This window comes from Orcinus orca, chromosome X (genome assembly GCF_937001465.1).
Source record: "Orcinus orca chromosome X, mOrcOrc1.1, whole genome shotgun sequence".
Taxonomy (NCBI): domain Eukaryota; kingdom Metazoa; phylum Chordata; class Mammalia; order Artiodactyla; family Delphinidae; genus Orcinus; species Orcinus orca.
The window spans coordinates 21,175,126-21,198,364 of NC_064580.1; the positions used below are offsets into that span (position 1 = coordinate 21,175,126).

The following is a 23,239-nucleotide window of genomic DNA, read 5'->3' on the forward strand; positions in this document are numbered from 1 at the left end:
AGGCCTTCTGCTGTAATAGCACTGCAGACCGTGTTTTCTACTGCCCGGAGCCACGTCCACCCAAAAACAGACAACAGGTCTGACCAGAGTGAGCCGCTTGGGCACGGAGGCCCTCAGCCTGCTGTTAAGTGGGCGGCAGCTCCGGGAGGGCGGGCGGAGCAGGCAGAGAAGGACGTGTCAGTAGCAGCCCTGGGGCAAGAAAAACGAAAGTGCACACGAGAGAATATCAGAAAGTCAGCTTTAAGGAGTTTCAACCGTAAATGTAAGCCATTCAAACCACTTTTTAAAAAGCACCAAAGGGAACAAACACGCCGTGAGGAGCTGGTTTACTCCATCTGTAGCAGATGCTGTGCTTCTGCACTGCCAGCCCTCTGCATTTTCACACACACCGGCCCGACTTCCAATAGGCAGCAACGGCTGCTCTGCCCTGAGACGTAATCTGGATACCACCGCGGCCCCCAAAGTGCCCTCGCTTCTCAGGCAGGGTGACTCAGGTGCGTGTGTTCTCACTGGTCACCCCGTGTCCCCCAACAGGATGAGGTTCCAGCGGCCCACAGTGGCAGCTAGCTTGATAACATCCTTTTAAGTGGCTTCCTTCCCTCCCCTGCCTGTTCTAGCTTCCCCAGTGCCCTAGCGAAGTGCCCAGAAATCTCCTCCCAAATCAACCACTTGCACTGGAATCCTGGTATATATATCAGTGCCTAGTTCTAGGGGAGCCCACGCTAAGACATCCTCCTACCTTGATCTGTTTTATTGAAATTTGCTCTCTTCTCTTGTTTAACAGTTTTCGCTTTCCTCTAAACTGTTCATTCTCAAACTCCGTACCAAGCTGGAGTGGCCCCTCCCTCCAAATGATGTGTTTGATACATCAAGTTTAAAAAAATCCTGTTGTGACTCTAAGGCACTTTCTTTGGTAGATTGGAATTTGTTGTATTAGGTATTTGTTCTGGTATCTGAATCACAGATGGGCTTTCATTTGGTAAATGTCTTCTCTGATAATACAGAGCTCAAGCTAATTCTTTTGTGAATCCTTTCATTTAAAAAGCCCAAATTTGTGAATTTTCATGTAGTTTGTTTCCTTAAAGTGAACTTTACCCACTTTGATGTAAATGGGGTTCACCTATAGTCTCCCCACTCTTTTTATGCTATTTATACTAGTGCTATTTAGCCTCTTAGCAAGCAACGAACACAGAACTATAAGAAGTATAATATCGATGGTACAGAGCCTATGGGAAATTAGTCGTGTTCCCCAATATCACTTTAGGATTACCATAATGTTTCTTTTTCTGTCATTAATTTGTTGAGGGATGCTGGATAAATCTCTCTGACTCTGCATTCTTCAGTTTTTAAAACTGAATTAAATATTAATATTTGAAGTTATATGAACTAAAGAAAGAATATGACTATATCTCTTTTTTAGAAATGAAATATTAGAGCTTATTTCAGTGTAAAAGCAATGTATATAGAGAGAAAACTAGAAGAATTCAGAAAAGAAGAAAAGCATCTCTATTGCTCACGCATAAAGAAAACAGCATTACATTGGTTTAGTTTCTTTCAATCTTTCTATGTACAGGTTTTGTTTTCATAAAAACATTATCATCATAGCATAAGCACATTCCATGTCATTATCTTTCATTGGAATCAGACAACATCTTAACAGCAACATGAAATTCCAGTGAGTAGGTAATCCACAGTTTACTCCTCTAGTTCCCTATGTTCAGACACTTTTCCCCTATTTTTGCTGTTATAAATAATGCCCAGCAGGATTTAATTTGTATTACAGTATGTTTCCCCCGTTTTCCCCCGGCGATTGTTAATCCTCATGCGTGATGGGTTGGGTGGATCCCATGCTACAAAAATAACGGGCTTCTCTACATCTCTTCCACACATACTGAGTGCCTGGTCTGTGCTGGGCATGTCCAGGGAGCCACAGATGATTACAGCATCTATCTGCAGGGAGCTTGGCACGTAGAAGAGGAACACAGACCTGTAATCCGTAAATAACAGCAACCTAGTAAGAGTTCTACACAGGGTTTGAGAGCTCTCCCAGGTTATAGTGAGAGCCCACAGGAGCAAGTCTCTAACTTTAGCTAGTGAAGGGTTTTGGAAGCATGAGTAAGACTTTTCCAGACAGCACAGATAAAGAAAATAAGGAAATAGATCAGGGCAGAGTGATAGCAATGGGAGGAGGGCAGCAATTTTTGACCGGGTGGATAGGGGAGACCTCTCTGAAGAGGTAACATTTGAACTGAGACCTGAACGACAAGGACTTTCCAGCCATTCAAGGACCTGGTGGAAGAGTGCTTACGGCAAAGGAACAAGCACCAAAGAGACTTAAGTTATCTTGGCTTGTTCAAGGAAGAGCATGATGGGAATGACATGAGTGAAAGGGAGAGTAGTTGACATCAGGCAACGGGAGAGGAAACTAAAATGGGTTAAAGAAAAAGCTTGTAGGGCCGGTGTGAGAGCTCAGCTGATGCTGGAGAACACAAATCAGGAGTGTTACCAATGCATAAAGTTGCATGACTTTTACAATGCTGCTTAGTAGATGGTCGGATTGATATATGGTTGGAGGTTGCAGAACAAGTGTAACAAAAAAGATAGTGGGGCAAAGGAGTGAAATCTAGTGGGAGTGGAGGGTTTACAGTGTTGTGATCTAAGGGCTAGGCTGGATGAGAGTGGAAGATGAGAAGGTTGGCAAGAGGCAAGTGTGACGAACGGAGAAAGCGGAAGCCTGGCAATTGGAGGTCTTCGAGGGTTCACAGAGCATATGTGATAGAAACAAGGCAGAGAGAGAGCTAGAAAGACAAAGAGTTTTACCCTGAGAATAGAATAGTGGAGTTTAAGAAAGAAGAGTTCAAACAGCTTTGGGTGCTTTCAAGGTCCATTAAAATGGAGTTAATGGTTGAAGAAGTAATCAGGGAAGTGTGAAGTGTGGTGTAAGATAGGGTGTTGGGACATCATCAAATTAAACACTTTTGTGCTTCAAAGGTCGTCATCAGGAAGGTGAAAAGACAACTCAGAATGGGAGGGAATTTTTGCAAATGATGTGATAAGGGACTTGTATCTAAAAAATATGAAGAACTCTTACAATTCAATAATAAAAAGATAACTAACCCAATTAAAAGATAGGCAAGGAATTTGAATAGATATTTCTCCAAAGACAATATACAAATGGCCAATAAGCACATGAAACGATGTTCAACATCATTAGCCATCGAGGAAATGCAAACCAAAACCACAATGCGATACTACTTCACACCCACTGGAATGCTTATAACCAAATAATCAGATAATGAACAAGTGTTGGCAAAATATGGGGAAATTGGAACCCTCACACACTGGTGAGAATGTAAAAGTGTGGCTGCTTCAGAAAATAGTTTGGCGGTTCCTAAAAATGTTAAAATTAGAGTTAGCATGTGACCCAGCAATTTCACTCCTAGGTATATACCCAAGAGAAATAAAAGGATAGGTCCATACAAAAACTTGTACACAAATGTTCATAGCAGCATCACTTAATAGCCCAAAGTGGAAACAACCCAAATGTCCATCAGCTGACAAATGGGTACACATAATGTTGTATATAGCCATACAATACTGTAACGTGGATGACCCTTGCAAACATCACACTAAGTGAATGGACACAGTCACAAAAGACCACATATTATATGATATGTGATTCTGTTTACATAAAATGTCCGGAACAGGCAAATCTATAGACACAGAAAGTAGATTTGAGGTTGCTGAAAGTAGATTAGGGGTTGGGGATAATGGGGAGTGGCCAGCATTTTCTTAATGAAATAGAACAGAATAGAATGTATCTTTACATCTCAGCTCAGGTACCATTTCCTCAGAAAGTCTTCCCTTATTAGGTCAAATCCTCCTCCCTCGGAGCCTTTGTAGCACCAAGCACAGTTGAAAGTTTGCATTTATTTGCGTGATGATTGGATGGATGTTGAGATCACAGGATGTGGATACAAATCCATTGCATCTCCTGTACCTAGCACAGTGTCTGGCACAGAGCAGATGATTTGTAAATCTCTGTTGAAAGAAGGAAGTTGGTAAGTTGGGGGCCAAAGGTCTAGATGAAAAGAACAGAGTAATCTAGAGGGAAAGGAATAAAATTGGGGATGTAGATGAGGTCTCTAAAATAAAGGTCTCTAAGACAATGTTTCTCAAACTGGGGGTTACAACATATTAGTGAGTTTGTGAAAATGATATACTAAGTTGTGGTCTGCATTTCTAAAAATGAAATAGAATAGAAAGTATCAGAGTATTTTTCACATACCAAGAGTAAAAGTTTTCGTGAAACTTTTGTTTCAGTTATATCCATATATATGCATATGTGTATTATATCAAGACATTACTGCGAGTTGTAATTTAAAAATTTAAGAGACACTTCTGTACTATACAGTTAGTTCAAACATTTGTGACTGTAATTCTTTTCTGAAGCATTGATCATTCCAGTGGGTTGAGAATCATAGACTGTGACCATAGACCTTTGATAGTTGGTACTAGTAATAGCACAGCATTTTTAAAAAGTCATTTGTTAAGTATAAATTAAACATTAACTTCTCAAGTATAAATTGAATGTTAATGGAATTTCTTAAGTACAAATAATCATTAATTTGATTTCTTAAGAACAAATTAAACAATGGTTGCAATCCATATTAAATTATTATTCAGTCTCTAAAATGTATGAACAGTGACGATTCTTTCTAATCATATATGATTAAGAAACCCAGGAAGCCAATGTTTAGTGATGTGGTAAAGCACACGTCCTTAATTTAATTTTTTTTGTAGTGAGTTACTTCAAGACAGTTTAATTCTAAGATTTCTTTCAGTGTTAGCAACATATCCAATGAGCCTAACAGTTCTTTCATGTGGGAAGTGTGTGTGGTGGAAAGCACAGGGGCTCTGGAGCCAGTCAGGTCTGCAAGGAATCCCAGCTTAGCTACTTAATAGCTGTTTGACATTTGACAAATTGGTATGCTGGGGTCTTGGCCTCCTTGTCCGTAAAACAGAGAAAATAATATTAGATGAAACCTTATGAAATTGCCTCTTGTAGAGGTCAAAACTGGTCAGCTATCAGCAATTTCATATAGTTTCCCTAATGATTACCTTTCACGGTGCTTGTGAGGATCAAACAAGATAATATTTGCTTAATACCTGGCACAATTCTTATTAGATGTCAGTATGCCCTGTGATAAAGGTGAAAACTATTACCATCGATGTTTAATTATCTCTTTCAAATTGGCAGCATATCCATGGGTCCACTGCACCTCGTATACTTATTGAAGTTGTACCTTGCCTTGGTCCAGGAACAAGTTAAGGAGACTCTTTTGCACACAGTTGGTACTAAATAGACATTTGGATGCGAGTGAATTAATGTTTCTGTTTCGTTTTGGCTCTTCGGTTATTTATGGGCCATCATTTTGTATCTTGCTAGAATCTGATGGAACACTACAGAGCCCAGTTTGGACTGATCTTTTTGAAAAGAGTTTGTACCGAAGTCTTCTTTTGTACTTCTATGTCAGGTTCTTTCCTGCAAGCCAGCCCCATGCAGTGGCATCTGGTGAATGTTTCACAGTAGGCTCTCTGGGGGGGAGGACGTGGGTGTGAGGGCAGACCTGATTTGTAGCGATTGCCAGTTTCCATGGTGTGACTACTTCCATCGCTGCTGATTTCTGGCTACCAACATGACATCACCAAATGCAGAGTTGGGAAGAGCTGAGTGCAGTGAACTCTTCCGAGCTAGAACCAGTTGGCTCCAGCACGCCTGCTGGCCCCCAAACGCATGAAACCCCACCTGAGGGCAGTGCTCTATAGACAGGAACTGATAGTGTTTGTAAGATATCTGATTTATATTTATGTCGCTAATAAAGACTTTTCAGAGTTACTGAACATTTTGGAAAAACACAACTAAACAGAATAAATGCAAAAATGGAACAAAACAATAATTACAATAGTTATTGCTGTCCTAGATCTGTAGGACACCTTCTCATTAAATTGCTTTTCTTGATGAGACCACCTGCAGGGTTTTGCTCTTTTTTTTTCCTTTGTCAACCTCTTATTTTAATGACTGAAATACTAAGTAAAGTGTTCCCAAGAGAAAAGTACTATGTAATTTTATTTATTGAATCTCTTGATGATCTTACTGACTCAGATGTTGGGAAACTCCTTTTTGGTGGGATTATAAAAGCAAAGATCAAATTTTTCAAAAAATGTGAAGGAACGTGAGTCACAAATGGAGGAATTTCTGAGGATATGGGTCCTTTTTTACCAATGATGTATTTTAAGATTTTAAAAATGCTTCTGCAAATAAAATTTTTTACTCTAAATCAAGGGTACCAAATGGGAGCTGGTATTGTCCAGGGGTCAGTGGGGGTGGATTTTAGAAATTGATGGTGGCGTGTTTTGATCGTCACAATGATTGGGAGGTACTATTGATATTTAAAGGGTGGTGCCCAGTGACGCTAGAATTAGAAATTGTTCCATGTTCCAAATGACCTTCAGATGTCCTGCTGAACCTTCATGTAGGTGAAAGTAAGCACCTAATTTTCCAAGAATGCAAGCACAGTATGAATTGAAGGATGCTTGCATTTAGTTTTGCGTAGACTTTTCCAAGAGTTGTTCATCATGTTGGGAAGTCATAGTCGCCATTTGAGTCGCCGCTAAAGCACACCTGGGTCAGTCTGTGTCTTGAGCTGTCGCTCACAGTGATGTTATGATTAATATAAGCGTCCGGCTATTTTATTTTGTCATCTAGTGTTGCCATGCCTGAGGGTTTACATTTTGAGGTGCATGCTATTTTATTATAAATTACTTTCCTTTTATTTCTCCTTTCTACTAGGTCATTATGTTGATTGTTTTTTACAATGATTGTAGAAGTATGTGGTATCACCTTTGAATTTCAAGTCCGTGTAGGAGGACTGCTAACTAGAATTTATGTTATAAAAGGGATCATTGGCTCTGAAACCACTGATCTAAATAACTAATCCTTAGCATAATATGACAATACCATTTGTTTCTCAGACCTCCAGCCTATCTGCCTACCTTGTGACATCAAAGAGTGGTGTATCATATTCCCTTGGCTTCAAGACTGTAAAAGATTGTTCACCTCTGCCCCAGTCGCTACCATTTGTGGTCTAAAATAGCAGTTTTATCCATTTTCTTTATCAGTGCTTACAGTTTTGTCATTTGTTCTTTGGAACATTTGGTGCCCTTTTGGAAAAGGACGTAATCAAAAAGTCCAGTGGATCAAATCTTAAGGTGGTTGTAAAATGAAGTAAACCTAAATTTCCTTAGAGTTTAGAATTTTCCCTTGAGGAATTTGGAGGTAAGCATTAACAAGCACATCTATTTCGTCTCGTGCAATACACATTGGCAATAAACACCCTGGTAAGAAAATAAGCAGTTAGAGCTATGCACACAGTAACAAAAAATAACTATATACTTTGGGCTGGATTCAAACATGAACCTACAGATCATGTCAACACAGTGAAAGAGGAAAAAATGCATCATCAGTGAATAAACCTGTAATGAATATGCAGCGCTCACCTTTGGCAAGATTGCAGAGTGGCTGGCATTTGTTTCCAGCACTTTCATCTTTTTTCCTCAGCGCCCTTTTCTTCCCTCAGCTCCTCCCACAACTGCAAGCCTAAGGCTCTCGGTCTGCATGCAATTAGCAAGCATTTTTTGAGCTGCTTCTCCTGTAAGCCCGGCACCATGGTAGCTGTGATCAAATCCTTTTTTTTTTTTTTTTTTGCGGTACGCGGGCCTCTCACTGTTGTGGCCTCTCCCATTGCGGAGCACAGGCTCCGGACGTGCAGGCTCAGCGGCCATGGTTCACGGGCCCAGCCGCTCTGCGGCATGTGGGATCTTCCCGGACCGGGGCACGAACCCGTGTCCCCTGCATTGGCAGGCGGACTCTCAACCACTGCGCCACCAGGGAAGCCCCAAATCCTTTTCTGATTCGAAGGAATCTCACTGTCAGAAGGAAGGGGTTCTGATCAACTTTTTTTTTCTTACTAACTCTAGAATCTTTTTAAAGCAGATGGGTTCCTTTTAGAGACCAGGAGAGTTGTTACCTTGGGCATGGAGGAGTGACTGGGAAGGGGCATGAGGTCTTCCGGGGAACTGGTAATATTGTATTTCTGGTTTTTTGTTGTGGTAAAAAATACAGATCATAAAGTTTATCACCTAAACCGCTTCTAAGTGTACAGTTCAGTAGTGTGAAGTATCTTCACACAGTTGTAAAACAGATGTCCAGAACTTTTTCATCTTGCAAAACTGAAACTCTATACCCATTAACAGATAACGTCCCATCTCCCCTGTCCCCAGTCCCTGGTAACCACCATTCTACTCCATATTTATTTCTATGAATTTGACTACTCTAGATGCCTCCTATGAGTGGAATTACACAGTATTTATCCTTTCGTGGCTGGTTTATTTCATGTAGCATAGTGTCCTCAAGGCTTATCCATGTTGTAACATGTGACAGGATTTCCTTCCCAATGTTCTGTTTCTTGATCTGGGTGCTGGTTACCTGAGTATGTTCATTTGGGGAAAATTCATCCAGCTGTGCACTTATTAATTGGACACACTTCTGTTACACTTCCAAAACGGAGTTTATTTTTAAAAGGTAGCTGGAGATAAAATTTTAAAATCATTACTACCATTTCTCCTAAGGTATTAGTAAGTTGTGTTACTGTTCCCCAGATACGGTTTAGAAGTCCCACTTGGAGAAGGTAAGCTTAATTCAAAGGAGTACTTGTTGAGGGTAGAGTATCAGAAGAAATGGATTCAGATAGGCCCTCTTCCAATCTCACCTGATGCGTGCGTGACTCTGAGGCCCTTTATACAGAAGCCTGGTGCTTCCCATCACAATTCAAAGCCACTTAAACTTAATACCCCCCAAAAAAGAGTAGAAGGTGAAGAAATAACTGTTCTTAAAGAGGGGAATGAAATTGCGAAGAAGGCCCATGAAAATAAAATTTTAGGAGAACATAACAAAGTTGGATGAAGAAAATCATGTAGGGTTGCCAGATCTACCAAAAAAAAAAAAAAATCGATCAATACAGGACATTCAGTGAGATTTGAATTTCACATAGTCAACAAATAAGTTTTTCAAGTATACGTATGTTCCAAATAGTACATGAGACATACTTGTACTCAGAAAAATTTGTTTCTTGTTTGTCTGAAATTCAATTTTCACTGGACGTCCTGTATTTTACCTGGCAACCCTAGATGCCAGGGAAGCAGGAGGGAGATAAATCGTAGGGAACATGAAAAATGTCTTTTCACTACAGGGAACCACCCCCAAACCAGATTCTCTGGCAAGAACCTATTATTAGTTAGCAGTCCCTGTCCTAAAAGAGGGAACAAACTTTCCACTGGGAGTCAGTTTGATTTTGCAATTAATAAAAAAGCAGGGGACTTTTCTTGAATGTATTGATAGGGGTCCGGAGTTTAAATCAAATCCTGTTACATTCACTGGTTCCCAGAGAGCTGGGTGGCAGAAATGGCCTAGGATAATGGTGTGTGGGCTGCAGGCAGGATGGGCAAAGGACTTCTTCCGAAAGGCCTCGTGCCTGGTAGTGACTTGTGTTGTCAGTTTTCATCTGAAGAAGTCCTTTATGTGTAAGAATAAGGGTTGCCATTCAAAGCACTTTGTTAGTCCTGGTGGGGAAAACCAAATTCCTAAACACTCCACCCTCCCTTATTCATTAAAGCAAAACGTCCAGGATTCACTCAAGGTGAATGAGGACAGTTGCTCTGGAAGAGTCGGCCTTGTCACACGATTTCTGATTCCCTTTGAAGCCCTGCAGTTAAACCCCTTTAATTTGGAGTCACTAGAAGGGATGATCAGGCCGGATCAATGAAAGTTCTGTATAATGGGGATTAAATAATTAACAAAATGACTCTCAACTGAGGTTTTGCATGGCCTATCTTAATAATTTATTTTAAAATCAAAAGTACAGTTGCATACAGTTAAAGGCAAATGTCCTTTAAACCGTTTGCCCCTAGAAATAGGTAAACAGTATGTTCTGTGATCTTTCTACACCATTAATTGCTTAGTAAGTTTTTCTCTCAGAGCATTTGAAGTAAACTTTGCCCTAGCTCAGGTCGAAGTATCACAAAACCTTAAAACAATGGAGACTGAATCTATTATATGGAAGCTGTATCTATGACTGTTATCAGCTGAATATGTAGAATCTCGGTTGTTAGTTTTTATGGCCTTATGAAACTGTCAACAGCCCTGGCCTGTATGTCCTTGGACCATTTCCTTAGGTGTTTACACCTCAGCTTCCTCATCTGCAAAATGAGTGGGTGGATCAGCTGGTCTGTACTCTCCAAGCTCTAAAATGTCATGAGTAGATTTACACTAAAGGTGTGTGCGTCTCAGGAATAGATGTCTGAGAACAACTTACCTAGAGCTTTCCTTGGTAGAGAGGTTTCTATTTTAATAAAGAAAGGTAAGAAGAGTGTAGAAAAAGTGTTTTCCATGCCTTCTTGTCCCTTTGGAAATCTTTCATGGGTAAAATAATCAGGACTTGGGAAAACCCCAGAGTATCCACAAAGCATTACTCTCTAGGTGGGACCCAGGATTAAAGAACTGAGAGTTGGTTACTGCAAGGGGAGTAGATAACGTGAGAGAAAATCTTGCCTGTCTTCGCTCCCAGGTCAAGATCGAGCCTGTTGGTAACAAGAGATTTACTCCCAGTTAGTACATTCAGTGTTGCCAGAAGCAACGTCTTCTGTTTGATTTCCATAACTGTCAGAAAAAGCGTGTAATGGCAGCTGCAATGCCAGACGAGACCATGCCTGGGGCTGAGTGTCTCTACCCACCCTGACTAGGACGTGAACAGTATGTAGGTAGTTCTTTGAAGATCAGGCTTTCTCAGTCTTAGGAATATTCATACCAACCAAGTCGAGTGTTTAAGATGCAAATTGCTTACCATGAAACCCTTTTGCTTCCACACTCATTGCCCAATATTTGTGCACCTTCTGAATGTTTTACAAATTATAAATGTATCTAAAAATGTTCAACCAGAGCTTCTTGCTAAGACTCTTCCACCTGAAGACACCTTGTGACCATCTATCCCCTCAGCCAGTTTCCCCACAAAGCAACAGCTTGGAAGGGAGACTTGGAGTTGGGAGGGTAGACTCGGGCATCGAACAAGACAAGGTGCCTTCAGCCACTTGGCCTCGTTCGCTTCCCGCTGCCTCTGCCCTTCCTCACCAAAGGGACAGGAATCAGGAGGGATATTCTAAGCACACTTGGGGAGTGTGTGTATGCGGACACTATGGAGTATATGTGCCCACTTGAGGAAAGACTAATCAAAACTGATTTGTAAGGGGAGAAAGAGTTATAACATGGGCAGTATCATGATGTGTATGGAGTGTGTATGGCGAGTTCAGAATTTGTTCCAGAAAACTTGGCAAAAGTTTTATCCTCCAGGGCGTGGGAGGTGTGGTAGGCTGGATAATGCCTCCCCCCAAAGATGTCCGCCTCCTAGTCCCCGGAACCCGTGAATGTGTTACCTCACATGGCAAAAGCGACTTTGCAGATACAATTAAGTTAAGGATCTCCAGATGGCGAGATGATCCTGGATTATCCAGGTGGGCCCCAGGTAATCACAAAGGTTCTTATAGGAGGGAGGCAGGAGAGTTGGAGTGAGAGAAGCAGAGTCACAGAAGGAGCTGTGATGATGGAAGTAGAGGTCGGAGTGATGCAAGGCCACAAGCCAAGGAATTCAGGCAGCCTCTAGAAGCCAGAAAAGGCAAGAAAATGGATTTTCCTCTAGAGCTTCCAGAAGGAGTGCAGCCTTGCTGACTCTTCGATTTTAGGAATTTTGACTTCCAGAACTGTAAGAAAATACATTTGTGTTGTTCTAAGTCACTAAGTTTGTGACAGTTTGTTACAGCAGCAATAGGAAACGAAGTCAGGAGGACTCAACAGGGTGTTTTTAATTCAACAGGCATGGTTTGGTGAGAATGTTCAGAGAGTCAGTTCCTATACAGATTTTTTCTTGAGAGCCTGCTGTTAGCTAGGAACTGAGACCTCAGTGGTGGACAAACAGACATGGGCGCTGCCAATATGGAACTTATAGCCACAAGAGGAAGATTGGCATTATGCCCAAAACTGCTATTAATTCACTTCAAGTGTGCATGGCGCTATGAGAGTGATTCAGAGGAGAACTAGTCTATCTGGATGGTCGGGGAAGGTTTTCCTGAGGATCTAATTTTTTTATTCTTAAATTTTTATTGGAGTAGAGTTGATTTACAGTGTTGTGTTTATTTCTGCTGTACAGCAAAGTGAGTCAGTTATACATATATATATATATTCTTTTTTATATTCTTTCGCATTTTGGTTTATCACACGATATTGAATATACTCCCCTGTGCTATACAGTAGGACCTTGTTGTTTATCCATCCTATATATACTAGTTTGCATCTGCCAATCCTAAGCTCCCAGTCCTTCCCTCTCCCACCTCCCTCCCCCCTGAGGATGTGATGTTGACGGGAGACTCTAAGGATGAGCAGGAATTAGCTGCCTCAGGTCAGTGGGGGTGGAAAGAGCTTTTCAGACAGAAGGAAGAGCATGTCCAAAAGCTGTAGGCAGGCAAAACATTGCATTTTAAGGCGTTCATATAAATCCAGTTTTGCGGAACTTCTCTGGTGGCGCAGTGGTTAAGAATCCTCCTGCCAACGCAGGGGACACGGGTTCGAGCCCTGGTCCAGGAGGATCCCACATGTCACGGGGCAACTAAGCCCGTGCGCCACAACTCCTGAGCCTGTGCTGTAGAGCCCGCGAGCCACAACTACTGAGCCCACAAGCCACAACTAGTGAAGCCCACGCGCCTAGAGCCCGTGCTCCGCAGCAAGAGAAGCCACCGCAATGAGAAGCTCGCGCACCGCAACCAAGAGTAGCCCCCGCTCGCCGCAACTAAAGAAAGCCCGCGTGCAGCAACGAAGACCCAACGCAGCCATAAATAAATAAATGTATTTTTTAAAAAAAGACTCGATGATTGATGGGGTGTGAGAGGGGACACCGAGGGGGGTGTCAAGGATGATGTGTAAGGTTCTTCGTTTAAGCAGCCTGGTCAGCAAAACTACCGTTTTCGAAGGAAGGGAACTATGCTGAAAGAGAAGAATTTTGGTGAGAAGATCATGAATATAATTTTGGATAGCTTGAGGGGGGTCACTGAGACAGTCAAATGGAAACGGCAAGTAGGCATTTGCATATACCAAGGCAGGGGATTTATTGGGAGTCCGAGTTTTAATGGTAAATGAAGCCATGGGGATAGTGGAGATTGCCTGGGAAGAGATAAGCAAGGAAAGAGCTCTAAGGAACCCTAAGGTGAAGCCAGAAGTGACCAGAAAGCTGGGAGAGAAACAGTGGCAGTGGGGAGCCACTGAATTCAAACAGTTTTTCAACAGGAGGGAGTGACCATGAAGTCAAGAAAAATAAGAACTAAAAAGTGTTCCTTGGACACGAAGATCATGGTGACCTTAGCATGAATTTGGCGTGATGGGTGGGATGGGGACAGAACCTAGGAATTGTCATCTCCTCGGAGTGTTTCTGGCAGATGTTCGTGAGAACAGAGCCTTCAGGAAAAGCAAGATGGTGGTGAGAAGTCCAGTGGGAAACCGCTGTTGAGGAGGGCCTGAAATACATGCACCGCCGCCGCCACCAAAGCGCGTGCGCACACGTACTTTGCCCTCCCAGTAAGACAAATGGAGGTGGTGGACTGGACTCCAGGCCCCTGTGGCCTTAACCACAGCTCTTTGTTCACTGTCACCTTTGGCCAGAAGCACTCCCATCACTTGCTCTTCCTCTTAGCTCTCTAGTCCTCGATGGCTGCCATGTCCTTCTCCAGTTGGTTATTCTGAGACTTGAATAGAGATTTTGTGTCTCCAGGGAGTCTGAGTAAATTAACATTTCATTGCAACTGCTTCTCATCCAGTGTGTATGCAGTGGTTCTTCATCAGGAGCATAGCCAGCAAAGGACAATAGGATATTTGTTAGGTTGGTGAGTTCACAGAGTAGTATAAGGGGAGGACACAGGTAAGTCTCCTACCTGTGAGAAGCCAAGAAGGGTATTGGAAAAGCCAAAAGAGTTGCCTGAGGTTGAAGGTTTAAATAATGGAAAGAGAAAACGTTCCTCTATGTTTTAAAATTGTCTACTGAAATTCAGCTTACATCTAATTCAAATGGAACTCTTTGACCATGCCTATGAGGGGACATAGCTTAAGAATGAGAACAGGTGTTCCTCAGGTTCTGCTGCCGAAGAAAACTTACCCAAGACCGAAGTGACTTTCTCACTGAAACCAAAGCAACAACAGGAAGGCAGAGAAGAAAAAAAATGCAGTGAAAGAATGAAGCCATTTTGAGGGAAAGGAATAAAAGAAGAAAAGGGTTATACCAGGAGTTATACAAGGAGAAACAGAATACAGCTCTGGGGCTTCCCTGGTGGCGCAGTGGTTGAGAGTCCGCCTGCCGATGCAGGGGACACGGGTTCGTGCCCCGGTCCGGGAAGATCCCACATGCCGCGGAGCGGCTGGGCCCGTGAGCCATGGCCGCTGAGCCTGCGCGTCCGGAGCCTGTGCTCTGCAAACGGGAGAGGCCACAACAGTGAGAGGCTCGCGTAATACAGCTCTGACTCATGCAACAACCTTGAGTGGTGAAAAAATAATTGGAATAATGTCAGAGTTCTGAACTTGGTTTTGAACACATAAAAAACGTAAGTTTTATGTGTAAATTTTAGGGTAGTTATCCTCTCCTCCCCTTTAACTCTTTCCTTTGCCCTTCAGATTTGGAAATTATTCCCTCAAGTAAAACAAAATTATTTTCTCTCATTTCCTGGGAAAGTTCTTGTCCTAACTCTTCCCTCGGGTAAGTTAGTACTTGAGGAATGATAGCTGTAGTGACTACATTGGCATCAATAAATAATTGACTATTGTAGTCAGAGTTCTTCTCATAGACTCATGATCTCCTTTTTAGAGATCAGCTGAAGTCCAGCTGTCTCGCTTTACATATGACGAACTGGGCGTGGAAGGATGAAGCAATTTTCCGAAACCCACGGAGCTAGTTAGTGGCAGTTCTAGGCCTGGAACTTTGAGGTCAGGTGCTAGTAGGCTATGCTGTCATGCTTGAATGTATAGAAACAGCAGCAGCTCCCATAACAGAAAGCTTCCTGAGGCCAGTTCTCACAGCAAACCTTTAAAGGAGGCTTTATCACTTCCATTCTCCAGGTGAGGAAACCAAGGCTCAGAGAGGTTAAATAACTTGCCTAAAACCACCCTGTCAGTAAATAGCAACACTGCCTCATCTTGCAGGATGACCAGGTAGGGATTACCGGTATCTAAGGGTGATCCTAAACCTCACTGGGGACAGATGATGGCCTGCCTGGTGTCATGAGGAATGCCCAAAGGCCCACACAACCAAAATTATAGACCCAACTCCTTGGCTCTGGTGCCTAAAGTTTCCACTTCGAGTCACTGCTAGGAAAGGGCAGAGTCTTGAGGAAATGGGACCCTGAAAAGTTATGTTTTGTTGGGAAGGGAAACTCTGGGAAGCAAGGGGAACTTTTCAGGCCCAGTAGGATGGTGCTGGTCAGGTGAAGGCAACATGAAGAGAAGGGGTCTCTGGAGAAATAACAGAACACTATCTACACTGAGGCTGGATCTCTGTGCCCCGAACTCTGCTGAGGTGTTTATGAAAGCTGATAGCGTGCATTTATAGAGCCTGACAGTGTGCTGTGACTCTGCTATTTCTGAGGGGGATCCGTAATTGCATAGAACTGAGTTAATAATAATCCTGGGCTCAACATACACAGGTCCGTGTGTGCCTCTCTTTTTAAATAAATACATAAATTAATATGAACACCCATGAACCCAACACCCAAACCCCAAACCAGAGCATTCGACGAAGCTGTCTGACAATACCAAGTTTTTAAAAAAAATGTATTTTACTGAAGTATAGTTGATTTACAGTGTTGTATTAATGACAATACCGTACCATAGGAATTATAAACTGCCTTAATTGATTTGCATTATCTTGTAGTATTAAACATTCTCATGGAGTCTATATGCCTGTCCAAAAATTACATTCACAGCAGCACTGTTTACCATTTGTAGTAAATAAATAAATACATAAAAAGAAGGAAGGAAGGAAAGAAAGAAACAGTCTAGAAACAACCTAAATGCCCCTATGGTAACACACATAACATAAAATGACAAGAAGTTATGGGACTCTTTTTTGAATGGGGCAAGTCTAGATCTTCAACAGTACCCAGTGAAAACCTCTTTCCAAGTTAGGGTCAGAGGAAAAGAAAGGCAGTGCTATATCACTTGTCACCAGTCGTGTGTTTGGAACTTGGCCTCAAGGACTGGAGAGGTGTAGTTTTTTTTTTTTTTAATGAGGCTTGTCTGTGTGAAGCAATTTCAGTTTTAGAGAACACGTCTCCTTCCATTTTTTTTGGCATCACTTCTTCTGCTTGTATAGGTCATTGAGTCATGGCAGAGAGAAAAGCCTTGGCAACTGGATAACGCCCTGAACAATTATCTAGTGTTGAATTTAGGGGCTCTGTCATACTTCAGTGGATGACCTTGGGCAAGTTACTTAACTTCTTTGAGCCTCAGGTTTCTCATCTGTAAGTGGGGTATACTCATGAGTGCCTTGCAGGATTGATATGAGGATTGAAAGAGCTAACTGTGCCTCACACAGCTCTGGCACAAAGAAGCCCAGCAGCAAATGTTAGTTACCTTGTCCATATATACACAGGAGTATAAGGGACACCCTGCAATATATTGAGCACAACACTGTCCACTGGAAATCTAATGGGAGCCCCGAATGCGAGCCACAGGTGTAATTTGACATTTTCTAGAAGTCACATTTTTAAAAGGGTAAATGAAATTAATTTTAGTAATGTATATGATTTAACCAGTATATCTAAAATGTTTTGTCTCAGCATGTAATCAGTGTAAAAATTAGTAATGAGATAGTTTTGTCTATTCTTTTTTCCTTTCCTTTTCTTTCTTCCTCCCTCCCTCCCTCCCTCCCTTCCTTCCTCCCTCCTTCCCTCCCTCCATTCTTTCTTTCTCTCTCTCCCTTTCTCTCTTTCTCCCTTCCTTCCTCCCTCCCTTCCTTCCTCTCTTCCTCTCTCCCTCTCTCTTTTTCTCTTTCTCTTTTCTTTCTCTCTCTTTCTCTTTCTTTCTTTCTTTCTTTCTCCCTTCCTTCCTCCCTTCCTCCCTTCCTTTCTTCCTCTCTTCCTCTCTTCCTCTCTCTCTCTCTCTCTCTTCCTTACTTTTTTTTTTTGCATCCCAAGTCTTCAAAATCTGGTGTGAATTTTACACTTACAACATGTCTGAATTCAGACCAACACATTTCAAGTGCTCGATAGCCCCACGTGGGCTTTAAGTACTTCTAATAAGATTGAATCTCTTTAGATTTTGAAATCTGGCCTTTTCGATTCTATTCTATTGTGCATTTCAAATTGTGGTAGGTGATCGGCCTCAGTCCTGTTCCTTTAATATCACTGATTTATACTTATCTGAGGCATCAGATGGTACACGGGACAGATTGTCCAAGAGCAGGAATCCCCAGTCTCCTTGTGAGGAATGGCTGTCCTTTCTTGTCCTCAAAGCTTCAAACCTCTAGAAACCTGGGATATGTGGAGGGAGGGGGAAGGTGAAAAGAATTGGGCCTGTTAACAAGACTCCAGAGTTCCTGGGGAAGAGGCCCTCCTGGTAGCTACACAACAACCCGCTCTGATGGAAATCTTAGCAACTTGAGAACTGACTCAGGTTCGCTGTCAAGTTCGCTGTTGGGGGTGGTGATGGTCAGGGGTAGGGGTGGCGGCTGCTTCTTGGCAAACAGCTTGGATGGGTGAAGGCTGTACTAGACTTGCTCATGTAAGAAACACCAAGTTTTCCAGATAAGAGGTGGCACCTTAGATGTCAGAGTCCACTGCATATAATGATTCGTGCTCAGTCAATTATGGGTACTAAGTAAGTATTAATCAGAACTAATAAGATCATGCTTTGGATAAAAACAAAACAGTGGATTCTGACAAGTCTCTGTATAATTAACCTTCATCTTTTGGAGTGAAGGAGAACCGAATAAGGCCATTCATGTTACCTATCCTTGGTTCATGTTTTTGGATCACTTCCCACCCAGGGACTCCAAGAATTTCCTAAATGGTGTCGCTCAAAACACTCTTCAGGGTTCTTGTGCTGTTGGCATTTTGCTCTGTTTCCTTCCAGACTTTTTTTCTATGAAGCTTTTGTGATCTCTTTATAGCTGAGCTCAGCTTTAATAAATAGTTTTGTATCTTGCTTTTACCTACTTACAATGTTTGCATTTCCATGTTCTCATATAAACTTCATACAGTGAATTTTTAATGACAGTGTAATGGTCCACTGGGTGCATGTGCTATGATTTACGTAATCATCCTCCATTATTGTTTCTTCTGGATATTATAAGACGTGATTTCGTTCCATAACACTTGGGCACGTGAAACGTTACCTTTCTTTATTTTTAAAAAATCAAATTAAATCTGGGTTTGAATTCCTACGTGCAGAGCTGGCAAGACACCCACCAGCAGCCGTCAATGTGGGGCTTGTTCCTAAGTGTGTATGCAGGGTATCTGGAAAACGCTTCATGTGAAAGTTAGGATCCTTCTGACTCTAAGTAACACAAAGCTACCCAAGCTGGCCTAAACCATAAAGGAGACTGTACTAGTCTGTGAAATTGGAAGTTTCAGCATTGGTTTGATTTAGTTACCTGACAACATCACCGAGGACCCAGCCTCTTCCCACTTCTGCTCTGCTTTCTACACAGTCAGCTTCACCCTGCTCACAAGTTGGTTGTCAGTTGATGCTTTTGTGGGTGTGCTTAGAGATGGGGAGGAGGTAGAGAGAGTGAAAGAGAAGAGAAAGAGATTCTTCCAGAAGCTTCCTCTGAATGGCAAGCAAGTTTCTTTTACAGAAGCTCCCAGGAAATGTCTCCTCCTTTTTATTGGCCTAAATTGGGCCATGTGCCAATAGCCATGAGCCATGGCCGGTGGTCAGAATTAAGCTTATTAGCTTTTATTTTATTTTTTAAAAATAATTTTTAAAATTTATTTATTTTAGTTCTTTGGCTGCAGCGGGTCTTGGTGCGGCACACGGGGTCTTCGCTGAGGCGTGCGGGATCTTTGGTTGCTGCGCGGGCTTTTCATTGTGGTGCTCGGGCTCCAGAGGGCGTGGGCTGTGTAGTCTGCGGCATGCGGGCTCTCTTGTTGAGGCGCATGAGCTCAGTAGTTGTGGCGCACGGGCTTAGTTGCCCCGCGGCATGTGGGGTCTTAGTTCCCTGACCAGGGATCGAACCTGAGTCCCCTGCGTTGGAAGGCGGATTCTTTACCACTGGACTGCCAGGAAAGTCCCTAAGCTCATTGGTTTTTAGATTGAGCTGTATATTTCATTACTACAACCAAAGTGAGCTGTTCCCCACCCCACTCCCACTCCTGGCCAAAACACAATTGTACTGCATGGGGAACTAAACAAAAGCTGGGGGTAGTTACCAACAGGAGAGGGAATGAATTTACAGAGACTACAGTCCCCTATGTATGAACAGGTTCTGTTCCGAGAGCACATTCGTAAGTCCAATTTGTTCATAAGTCCAACAAGGTTAGCCTAGGTACCCAACTAACACAATCAGCTATATATAGTACTGTGCTGTAGTAGGTTTATAATACTTTTCACACAAATAATACACAAGAAACAAACACAAAAAATAAAGAAAACATTTTTAATCTTACAGTAAAGTACTTTGAAAAGTATAGTAGTACAGTACAACAGCTGGCATCCAGGGGCTGGCATCAAGTGAACAGGCAAGAAGAGTTACTGACTGGAGGAGGGAGAGGAGGTGGGAGATGGTAGAGCTGAAGGATCGTCAGTAATAGAAGATGAAGGGCAAGCTGCAATTTCACTCACACCTGATGTTGTTGGAACGCACGTTTCACATCTTTGAAAGTTCGCAACTTGAAGGTTCGTATGTAGGGGACTTACTGTACCAGCTTTGCACAGTGGCAGTATCGTAGCCAATGAGGTTTAATCCGAGGCGCGATTACAGAGACTACCAGAATGTCTCCTCTATCTTGCAACCTGTTTTCAGCCCTAGAAACCAAAGCACTTTGCTATACAGAACAGCTAACGAATTTCCCAAGGCACGGCAGCCCAAAGCCAAGATCCAAAGTCTCCGTTGTCTTTTATTTTTTTGCGGTACGCGGGCCTCTCACTGTTGTGGCCTCTCCCGTCGCGGAGCCCAGGCTCCGGACGCGCAGGCCCAGCGGCCATGGCTCAGGGGCCCAGCCGCTCCGCGGCACGTGGGATCTTCCCGGACCGGGGCACGAACCCGTGTCCCCTGCGTCAGCAGGCGGACTCCCAACCACTGCGCCACCAGGGAAGCCCTCCGTTGTCTTTTAGATTGGGGCTGATCAGCCACCCCTTTCTTTTGTCCGTCCCAAGAGCAGCAAAAACAAAATCCAGATTTAATTTCTCAATAAGTTATCCTGCCACACTATCCCTGTACTTAAAATCTTTTCTGACCTCTTTTGGGGCAAGAGAAAGACCATCAAGACTGAAAACCCTCCTCAATTAGAAATGAAAGGACCAGGATAAATGGACTTCAAGAGGATTTGTGCCACCCAGAATAGTTTGTCGAAAGAATCAAGAATCTTGGCCCTTGAGAGGATAGAACTACTGCTTCAAATCACACACATATTTGATTCAAGATATAAATTTAGTAAAAGTTAAGTGGTTGTCGCTTCTCTAGTTCACTCATCTTCACATTCTTACTTTCCACTTTTAAAATCAAAAGGTGGGCTAGTCAATCTTGGATGCAACCGAAATTTCCTTCGAGAGGTGAATGGATCAATAAACTAGGCTACATCCAGACAATGGAATTTTATTCAGACCTAAAAAGAAATGCGCTATCAAGCCACAAAAAGGCATGGAGGAGTCTTAAGTGCACATTGTCAAGTGAAAGAAGCCAATCTGAAAGGCTGTATACTTTATGATTCCAATTATATGACATTCTGGAAAAGGCAAAACTATGGAGACAGTGAAAAGATCAGTGGTTGCCAGGGGTTGGGATGGGGAGGGATGCGTAGGCAGAGAACAGGGGATTTTTAGGGCAATACTTTTGTCCAAACCCATAGAATGTACAATACCAGGAGTGAACAGTAATGTAAACTATGGACTCTGGTTGATAATGATGTGTCAATGTAAGTTCACTGATTGTAGCAAAGGTACCATCTGGTGGGAGTTGATGGTGGGGGAGGCATAATTTTGCTATGAACCTAAAAATGCTTTTAAAAAAAAGTCTATTAAAAACAATTCATGCTGGTATTATGAAAGAACATAGAATTGAGAGTCAGGAGACCTGGATTCAGATCTGGACTGTCATTTACAAGCTGTGTAATCTTAAATTAGTTTAAGCTTTCTGTATCTTAGTTCACTCACCTATAAAATGAGGATAGTATTCATTCATCAGATTTACTGTGAAGAGACAACATAGGTAATTTCACAGAGCACACAGTAGGTGCTCAAAAAATGTTAGTCGAGAGTGAAGAGAGAGAGGGGAGGAAAAGGCAGGGAGACCAGGATTTCATAAAGTCAAGTGATGGTGGAGGCGTTTTACAACAAGATCCAGCGACCGGTGATTGATGATGAGATAGCCAGGGGTTATTTTTTTTCCTCATCTGTTCCAGTCCACTTTGGATTTTGGCTTTATCAAAATGTTATTTAATGAAGTGTACATTATTGTTTGAATTACTCAGAATGCTACCCTTGCCTTTGTTCTCCATGGAGAGCTGCTCAGAAGGAATGTGATTTGGGGTAGGTTGTTTTGGTTTTTTTTGTGGTACGCGGGCCTCTCACTGTTGCGGCCTCTCCCATTGCTGAGCGCAGGCTCTGGACGCACAGGCTCAGCGGCCATGGCTCACGGGCCCAGCCCCTCCGCGGCACGTGGGATCATCCCGGACCGGGGCACGAACCCGTGTCCCCTGCATCGGCAGGCGGACTCTCAACCACTGCGCCACCAGGGAAGCCCTGGGGTAGCTTTTGATGTTATTATTGTCGGTTTTCATTTATTTAAAAAAATATTTGTTGTGAACCTAAATAGTGACTGGTACATATGCTACACACTGAGGATGAAGCAGTGAATAAGCCGGACCTGGGCCCAGTGGTCACAGGGCTGATGTCTAGTGCCGAAGACAGGCATTAATCAAATGATAACGAAGTGTTTTGAGTGTTACAGTGGGAGGAACAGAGTCAGGAAACCGTATAGCAAGGGGAATGAATAGCGTTTATGAGGGGGGAAGGCCTCCCTTGATGTCTAAGTGTTGACCGTGCTGAGGTCTGAGGCATTAACAAGAAGGAACAGGGTGCTGCTCTAGAGTGTATAGTACAGGAAACTGGTTCTCACACTTAAAAAAATTTTTTTATTGGAGTAGAGTCAATTTACAATGTTGCATTAGTTTCAGGTGTACAGTAAAGTGATTCAGTTATACATATATTCATTCTTTTTAAGATTCTTTTCTCATGTAGGTTATCACAGAACATTGAGTAGAGTTAGAGTTCCCTGTGCTATACAGTCGGTCCTTGTTGGTTATCTATCTTACATATAGTTAAGGTTAGTATGTTCATCCCAAGCTCCTGATTCATCCCCCGCCCCCCACGTTTTCCCTTTGGTAACCATAAGTTTGTTTTCGATATCTGTAAGTCTATTTCTGTTTTGTAAATAAGTTCATTTGTATCTTTTAAAACAAAATTAGATTCCACATATGAGTGATATCATATGATATTTGTCTTTCTCTTAGTATGATAATCTCTAGGTCCATCCATTGGTTCTCCCACTTGAGCATGCGTCAGAATCACCTGGAGGGCTTGTAGATTAGTTAACTATTAGTGCATAACAAATTATCCAAAAAGTTAGCAGCTGGAAACAACAAGCATTTATTACAGCAAACTGTGAGCATTTCTCAGCTAAGCATCCAGGAACTGCTTAGCTGAGTGGTTGTGGCTTGGGGTCTCTCCCGAGGTTACAGTCAAGGTGCTGAGCAGGGAAAGGATCTGCTTCCAAAGGGATTTCCTTCCAAGCTCACTCTTGTGAGCTTCTCCACAGGGCTGCCTTGCAGCCTGGCAGGTGGCTTTTGAGAGAGGAAGAGAGAGACACAGACACAGAGA

The 23,239-nt window shown here is 42.6% G+C and overlaps 2 protein-coding genes across 2 annotated transcripts in view; one reads left to right on the plus strand and one right to left on the minus strand.

Annotated features, from left to right (window-relative positions):
- Nucleotides 1-23,239, minus strand: part of KLHL15 (kelch like family member 15) — a 475,484-nt gene that overhangs the window by 371,515 nt on the left and 80,730 nt on the right. The window lies entirely within an intron of this gene.
- Nucleotides 1-23,239, plus strand: part of PDK3 (pyruvate dehydrogenase kinase 3) — a 138,356-nt gene that overhangs the window by 34,753 nt on the left and 80,364 nt on the right. The window lies entirely within an intron of this gene.